Source organism: Mizuhopecten yessoensis, unplaced genomic scaffold (genome assembly GCF_002113885.1).
Source record: "Mizuhopecten yessoensis strain PY_sf001 unplaced genomic scaffold, ASM211388v2 scaffold2329, whole genome shotgun sequence".
Lineage (NCBI taxonomy): Eukaryota > Metazoa > Mollusca > Bivalvia > Pectinida > Pectinidae > Mizuhopecten > Mizuhopecten yessoensis.
Genome location: NW_018404492.1, coordinates 5,611,723 through 5,621,430, shown reverse-complemented (window position 1 = coordinate 5,621,430; position 9,708 = coordinate 5,611,723).

Below are 9,708 nucleotides of genomic sequence, written 5' to 3'. Positions count from 1 at the left end.
CTGTGCAGGGCAACTTTTGAGACTGATCGGATAAACAACATGGCCGACAGGCAGCCATCTTGGATTTTGATAGTGAAAGTTTGTTATCGCTATTTCTCAAGAAGTACCAGAGGGATCTTTCTCAAATTTTATATGTAGGTTCCCCTTGGTCCTTAGCTGTGCAGGGCAACTTTTGAGACTGATCGGATAAACAACATGGCCGACAGGCAGCCATCTTGGATTTTGATAGTGAAAGTTTGTTATCGCTATTTCTCGGGAAGTACTGGAGGGATCTTTCTCAAATTTTAAATGTAGGTTCCCCTTGATCCCCGTTGTGTATGTTATATTTTGCGACTGATCATAAAAACAAAATGGATTAAAAGAAGAACTAAACAGATCTTTCTCATATTGCAATGATCAATTCTATTTCTTTCACATTAAGTACTGTGCTAGTGAATATGTGAAATGACAAACTCACTTTGAAGGTTGGCTTTCATACACATCAGTATTAAGTTTAGATCAAAAGTTACCTCAAGGTGCATTTACTGTTAACATGACTCGATCAAACAGATTAGAGGAAAGAAGAGAAAAGATTGAACTGACAAAGAACTAATGAAGATGGTACAAAGGTGGGCGCCAAGATCCCTCTGGGATCTCTTGTTTTTTTTAAATTTCAAATTTGACGGGAATGGTAGCTAAAGGTCTGATTAGTTTTAGATATATGTATAAATTCAAAAATTCAAAAAGAATTAATTGGGCTTTAGATATCTAAAATTTTAAAGTAACAAAATAATTGACTGGACCTTGAGCTGCAGTTCCGACAGCTGTTTGTTAAAATGTGACATATTTCTTTCTCTCATATTCATATGTATAGCACACACAATAGTCAGGTGTGTTGTATTGTATCCTACTTGGGCATGGCCATTCTCGTGATATTAGGATGATAACGCTTCTTGTATTCTGGAGTTGCTTGAATTTGAAGAAAAAAAGATCTTGAAAATATATATAAATATTAAACCCATGTGTAATTCAGATGTAAGTCTTTTTTAAATTAACATCATGTAAATTGCTTACTGATTGAGTTGTAAACCGATAACAGTGTATAAACCATGTTACAGTGTTAAAAGCTTGAAAGCATCGTAAGAAAGTCCCTTTAAAAACATGTATGGTGCAGTGTTGGTGACTTTATAGGAAAGTCCCTTTAAAAACATGTATGGTGCAGTGTTGGTGACGCTATTTAAGGATGGGAACTAAATTTAGTGTCACTGGACCATATATTGCTTTAGTTCCACAAAATATTTCAATGTGGGAAATATACTTTTTATTTATATCATGTTGAATTTTCAATTTATGAAACCGTTCTCATGCTCAAGCATGGTGCTCAAACCAGGGTTTTGTTGTAGCTTAATACAATCATGAGAAGATATCAGTAAGTAGATCGCCTACCCGAAAAAAACTATAGTTTTCTTCAAGGTTCACCAAAGATTGCCCAAATTGTTGAAAAAATTGTCAATTTAAATGATTTATCGGAACAAGTGAAATTTGGTTTTAACACAAATGTGAGTTTGTGCATGTCAGAGAACAATTTCATGAATACAAGTCCTGCTGGTAGGTTTAATGATTGTTGGATGTGTAGTGTTACCGAGCTACCAGTGTTCGTAGTCCTATTAGGATACCTGTACCACATAGTCCTATTAGGATACCTGTACCACATAGTCCTATTAGGATACCTGTACCACGTAGTCCTATTAGGATACCTGTACCACATAGTCCTATTAGGATACCTGTACCACATAGTCCTATTAGGATACCTGTACCACATAGTCCTATTAGGATACCTGTACCACATAGTCCTATTAGGATACCTGTACCACATAGTCCTATTAGGATACCTGTACCACATAGTCCTATTAGGATACCTGTACCACATAGTCCTATTAGGATACCTGTACCACATAGTCCTATTAGGATACCTGTACCACATAGTCCTATTAGGATACCTGTACCACATAGTCCTATTAGGATACCTGTACCACATAGTCCTATTAGGATACCTGTACCACATAGTCCTATTAGGATACCTGTACCACATAGTCCTATTAGGATACCTGTACCACATAGTCCTATTAGGATACCTGTACCACATAGTCCTATTAGGATACCTGTACCACATAGTCCTATTAGGATACCTGTACCACATAGTCCTATTAGGATACCTGTACCACATGGTCCTATTAGGATACCTGTACCACATAGTCCTATTATAGGATACCTGTACCACATGGTCCTATTAGGACACCTGTACCACATAGTCCTATTATGATACCTGTACCACGACAAAGAACTAATGAAGATGGTACACGTAGTCCTATTAGGATACCTGTACCACATGGTCCTATTAGGATACCTGTACCACATAGTCCTATTATAGGATACCTGTACCACATAGTCCTATTAGGATACCTGTACCACATAGCCCTATTAGGATACTTGTACCATGTAGTCCTATTATAGGATACCTGTACCACGTAGTCCTATTAGGATACCTGTACCATGTAGCCCTATTAGGATACTTGTACCACGTAGTCCTATTAGGATACCTGTACCATGTAGCCCTATTAGGATACTTGTACCACGTAGTCCTATTTTAGGATACCTGTACGACATAGTCCTATTAGGATACTTGTACCACGTAGTCCTATTAGGATACCTGTACCATGTAGCCCTATTAGGATACTTGTACCACGTAGTCCTATTAGGATACCTGTACCACATGGTCCTATTAGGATACCTGTACCACATAGTCCTATTAGGATACCTGTACCACATAGCCCTATTAGGATACTTGTACCATGTAGTCCTATTATAGGATACCTGTACCACGTAGTGCTATTAGGATACCTGTACCATGTAGCCCTATTAGGATGCGGGTACCAAGTACTCCTATTATAGGATACCTGTACGACATAGCCCTATTAAGATAACTGTACCACATAGCCCTATTAAGATACCTGTACCACGTAGCCCTATTAGGATACCTGTACCATGTAGTCTTATTAGGATACCTGTACCATGTAGTCCTTTTAGGATACCTGTATCACGTAGTCCTATTAGGATACCTGTACCATGTAGTCCTATTAGGATACCTGTACCATGTAGTCCTATTAGAATACCTGTACCACGTAGTCCTATTAGGATACCTGTAACACATAGTCCTATTAGGATACCTGTACCACATAGTCCTATTAGGACACCTGTACCTTGTAGTCCTATTAGGACACCTGTACCACATAGTCCTATTATGATACCTGTACCACGTAGTCCTATTAGGATACCTGTACCACATAGTCCTATTATAGGATACCTGTACCACATAGTCCTATTAGGATACCTGTACCATGTAGTCCTATTAGGATACCTGTACCACATAGTCCTATTAGGATACCTGTACCACGTAGTCCTATTAGGACACCTGTACCACATAGTCCTATTAGGATACCTGTATGACATAGTCTTATTAGGATACCTGTACCACGTAGTCCTATTAGGATACCTGTACCACATAGTCTTATTAGGATACCTGTACCACGTGGTCCTATTATAATACCTGTACCACATAGTCCTATTAGGATACCTGTACCACGTGGTCCTATTATAATACCTGTACCACGTAGTCCTATTAGGATACCTGTACGACATAGTCTTATTAGGATACCTGAACCCACATAGTCCTATTATGATACCTGTACCACGTGGTCCTATTAGGATACCTGTACCACTGCAAAAACTGTAACTACGCATTGGAAACTGTTTTCTCCTGCATCACTATGGCTTAAATTGGACAAATAATAAAGATGAAATGAACAAAACATGATCAACAACAGTCTTTGATTTTAAAATTTCTGTGGGGCTAGACTGGGATTTGAACTATCTAGTCATCAGAAGTGGTCTGGCCCAACTGTGCTACAGTTAGATCGAAAACGAAATTAAGGGGAGATTAAGGGGAGGTTACTGTATAAAAACGAAATTAAGGGGAGGTTACTGTATAAAAACGAAAAACCACAGTGCAGTGGGACAGGGATCTTTAAATAACCTTGATGTGAAAATTGCAGAAATTATCAGCTACCACTAAATGTGATATATACAGCAATATTTATCTTAGATATTTGGTGTACAAATCATTTGGATATCGGGATTGGAATGAAGCGGTAAATTTTGAGATACGCCACCATGGCGTAAGAGATGATCTTTTGATAAAATAGCATGAAATGGCTCCAGAATTTTGAAAGGTGCTTCAGCGTTTTCAAAATTGTCAATTCATATGGTAAATTAATATTCTTAAATATACCCTACATAATTCATATAATGCATTGAATTTCAGACTGTGTTAAAATTAGTGTTGTGATATTCTTGACGATACTAATAGCTGAAAGTAATGAGATAAAGTCGGTCAAAAGTGATCACAACGAATATGGTCCATAATTGATAGAACTTCTCTGTGCTATTCTACACAAGTTAAACGAGTGTAAAATATGATTTTGGCGAAACTTGTCACATGGACAGGACACATTTAGTATCATTTGATTACCTAAAAACACATGAAAAGTCTGATGACTCTATGCCAATCATTCTTGTCTTGCCCCTGTGCGAAGGCTAGTACATGAACGCTGCTACACTGCATCGTGCTTTAACTGTTTTGCCATGTTTACAACCTGCCTGAATCTTTCAGGCTTTTTAAGATTTTCGTCAATACTTTTTGTTGAATCTCACTGGTATAGATTTTGAAAATTTAAATAATCAGTTTGATGTTCGATGTAGTCAAACTTATTTTAGTACATGTCACTTATTCCACAGACCCCCAGGGTCGCTTATTGCCAATTTTTGGTGCTATTTATCATCATCAATGTGTCGATCTAATAGGAAATTTAATACTGAACATCTGCTATTCCTGTTACTTATATTAGTATTAGTGCTTACAATGGGTTCATGTCATTTGTTATTATGGGAATTCATCCTTGATGTAGAACCATGATGAATGCTTAAACGTGATTAGCTTATTGAACTCTCAGAATTTATTATTACATGTACTAAAATATGTAAAAAATATTTGAAGTAGGTTAAAATAAAATTTTGTTATATTAATTGCTGTAAATTAGCTGTTATTCTAGCCCACTGGTCTGAATGGCTCAATGAGCTTAGGCTGTGGCACGATGGCAGCACGCCTGACATTCGTCTTCGATTGGATTCAAACCAAATATATTGGTCCCTTGGTCTTAAAATGGAATTAATTGGCCTTGCATCTACAGCCATACATGTTGTATGTGCAAACGTCAGGCATAAAAGATGAATACCCTCATACTACTAAGATTTGCCCAGATGTCTAGCCCCATCCCTGGGGAATTTGTCCCTGGGTCATAACATGGAAATGATCAAGTTCGCCTCCCTATTAGATATACGGATTTATAAGAAATTCTGTATGAAGCATCCTTGGTGCTTTGGACCTGGGAATTAATAGTTGCATAGAGGAATATTGTAGCTCCCCCAGGGGCTGAGGGGCGCAAAGCCCGAAAGGAGTTTATTCAGGTGTTTATTTTTTGGTTAACCTACTAATCCTGACCAGTTGATGAAATTTCCACCCTATGACACACCCTTAGGACAGAGGAATCAAATGCTATGTAAAAGAATAGTGGTTATGTCCCTCATGGCACCGAGAGGTGGAACCCAAAATAGGGTAACATTGATTAATGATAACTTTTTGCTATGATTGCACATAACCGGCCATTTGGACCACTTGCTTCTTTTTCTAACAGAAAAATATCTTTGAAATTTGTTTCAGATGTGGATTAAACCCTTGAAAGGGGGATAACTTAGAATGTTATATTTGTTTTAATACAATTTTAATATTTTAGTATTTGATGCACTTACAACTTCAAATTATTAACAACTGCCATTACGTGTGGGTTTTTTTTGTAGCCAATTAATCAATTAATAATTACTCCATACGTACTGTATACATTGATATTTTCATAACCATTTCAATGGCTACCAACATGTGCTTTTTTCTTTTCTTTTTTTTCTCACATTAAAAATGTATTTTCTGAAGTCGACACAGTTACCTCCCTTAGTTTCTACTTAAACATTTTTTTGAGATTTTATCGCTATTTTCAAAAATATATATCGCGAAAATGAGCAAATATTTCATGAATGTCTTTATTTTATCTAATCTTAGTCAGACATTAGGATGATTTTGTTCCGTAACCAGATGTTGGTGGCCTCGGTGACACCCAGTTAGTGAAATATCATTACATGTACCTTAAACTTATTCTGTCCGTTAAGTTCATCTGTTTTTGTTTTAGTTTATGCTACAATAAAAAGAATTCCAATTGATTTTGTGTGTACACTGGTTTTCCTTTCTAAAGCTATTTTGTGTGTGTACTGGTTTTCCTTTCTAGAGCTAGCATGTGCAGTGTGAACCCCCACCAGGCTGTACCTCCATTTATGTAATACTATTTACTCAATACATGGTTGTATGTCTAAATCACAAGTCTGCTCAAAATAAATATTGTTAAAGAAGTACTGTATCTCAATAGTTCCCAGTGTCCCTTTTCTAATCAACTAGAGATTTTTCTATTCTAGCTTCCTCAAAATATAAAGCAGTTTGGTGGTTTCATAAAGTCTGGCCCTTATTGCCTAGAATATTGGTTTTTGATACATGTTGATTTGAATCCTGTGACCTTGAAAGTAGATATTGGTCATTTTTATTCTCAAACTTTAGTCAGATTCCGTCTCACAAAGCTACCAGCCAAATTAATTACTTTAGGCCTTGCAGTTTCAAGAAGAAGTCCTTTGAAGTTTTTCCCTGATGTAACATTGAAAGAAAGACAAGGTTGATTCATAAACTTTGTTCGACTCCATCTCAGAAAGTGTCCAGTCTGATATCATGACTGCAAGCCTTTCAGTTCTTCAGATGAAGTTGTTCAAAGGAAAAGTTTACTCGCAGATAGACAATGGACACTGCACCAAAGCATAGGGCTGATGAGACATAATTTAAAAACACATCTTAAGAGCAGAATCGTTTATTTCAATTTCTTGTGAATTTGTACATTTTCTAAATGCCTGGGAATTATGATATGTATATATGTACCTGGTTGTCACAGTTTCTAAAGAAATCATACAGCAACAAACTTATTTAATAAGGTCTTGAAACAGTTCAAATTATTTCAAATTTGGTCAATATTTGTTGTTTGTTAACGGCATGTTTTGACAAAAAAAGTTTTCAATTATCCAAATCAACAGTTACACCGTTATCCGATATAAACCAGTGCAACAAAGTACCCGATTCAGGTTTCAAGAGATCTAGGAAGCCATATCAGTGTTAATTCAATACCTATTTATTAAATATACCCAAAAATTTTGCAATTTTTTAGCAGTTAAATATGTGGATGTTCTATCATCTCTAGATTGGATCTTCCAAAAATATCCTCACATTCAGTTGCTGAGTACACTTTATTCAGCCAATATTATCAAGTCGACATGCACAATCATGGCTGTACGTCTTTAATAGATAAACATGTACAATGTATTAAAATATCAATAACAGTTTGTATATCTTCTGTATTAAACTCTTCTCAAATATTGCTTTAACAAATTACTGATATTTTTCACCAAGTTTTCCATACAAGATTTCCATGTAATTACCATAGTAAGCCTTTCCTTTTCAAAGTAAATAAATGTAGCCAGCATGGCTAAGAAAATATATACAAACATAAATATTCATTCTGTTGTTTTTTTCCTTCAAAATTGGGTGCTTGGTGAATTTTTGAAACTGAAATCCACTAACAGTGGTCCTCTTTATCCTGGGGAAAACATTTCGGGATACAGTAATATTTTGATATTTTAAAATGTCCCGCCCCAGCGTGGTTCCGCCTGTATTGAGTAATTTTACCACAGTGAATGACAATACCTAAACCATTTGTCACCGAAAATCACAGACATCTCTAATCTACATGAAATAGTCAATATCAGCTAGTAGGGAAAGGGTACACCAACGCTGACCACGGACTTGTACTCCAATCACTCGACCACTTGTCATACACACTGGTCACATACACATATACCTCATCATACCAATCAATATCAATTAAAACAATGAAAATATAAAATAACAAAGACTTATTTATAAAACAAATGTTTCTTCAAAAGGAACATGTTCATCATTATGTCTAGTTCATACCCTATAAACAAGAACCTGTTATTTGCCATAAAAATGAAAATATATGTCAAAATTTGTTTAATATATAAATTGCCATTTTCAAAGTATTTGCCATTTCAATATCTTAAATTAGCAACAATCCTTAAAATATAATTAAATTTTATACAAAATAATATTTCTTGATTTGTGCTCGAGTACACTGCTTTTAAACTGATATTTTTTGAAATATACCTTGTTTAAAGTCAGCTCTATAACGTAGAGGTACCACAGGACACTAGGCAGACATTTTGCTTTAATCAAACACTAACAAATCTTTCATGAAAACTTAGGCTACATTCGCGTATCCCGGTTGAAACGGTACGTGTGGCACAGAAATATTCCACGATAAACCAACGCACTTGGACCGTTCTATAAGCAGAGCTAAAAATGCACAGTTTCGGAGAATATAAAACAACGTATCAAGAATATTATGCCCTTCTTTTATGCGTCCACTGAATTACATAACGTATCTTAAAAACAACATGTGGCTTGACATTGTTTAAGAAAGAAAAAACGCAAACTGGCAATAGTCAGCATTTTAGTTTCGGTCAGGTACGCCTTGACCCCTCAATCTACACGTGCCCAATTTTCCTGAGGTCAGCCTCAGTCCAGATCTGTGCCTGTCGTTTTCTTTACAGGTTCAACCGTTTCAACCGTTTCAACCGGATACGCAAAAGTACCCATAACTTAAAAAGTAAACTGCTTTATATAACTAGCTCTGACAAAAGTGATTAAAATTTCAATTTTCACATATTTATCTGAAATACAGAATCAACTGCCATTTTCGCATGAAATTCAACTATGAACTAATAATACATACCTTAATGAAACTGACACATTTATACACATATTGTCTTAAGTACAATAAACAGCGAGATCACTTAAATTGTTTTTTAAACATATATCACTGATGATTGCAACAGCATATCCATATAATACTGGATCACATAACTTGAGATCACATGACTGACAGCAATGTAAAACCTGCTGGTTTGACCACATAATAAGCAATCGAGTCTACATTTAATCTGCATATCAGTATAACTCAATATCTGTGAACCCTTTATTGGACCAATCTACATGATGTATTTTTACAGACAGGTTTCACTCTGACCGACAACATTCTATCCAACTTGATGTTAATCTTAAAGAGCACCATCAAGTTAAGATGTATTATTATCATTGCCAATATAATAACATACAAAATGTATATATTTGTCATTTTCTATACAAGTAGTCTATAATATCTCAGTCGCCCCTGAAATTTCATAATGGACTATTCCAACCTTTGGATTGGAAGAGTTCAAATGTGTCTTCAGGGGTGAATGAGTTAACCGCATCTTTTGACACTTATTTTACAGAATTAAAATTTTGCTGAAACGAATTTCACTCCTTATAGATTAATCTGGTAAAAATTTCGAAAAAAAGCAATGTTTCGAGTATTATTGATGGAAATCCTGAAAAGATGTTAAACCAGT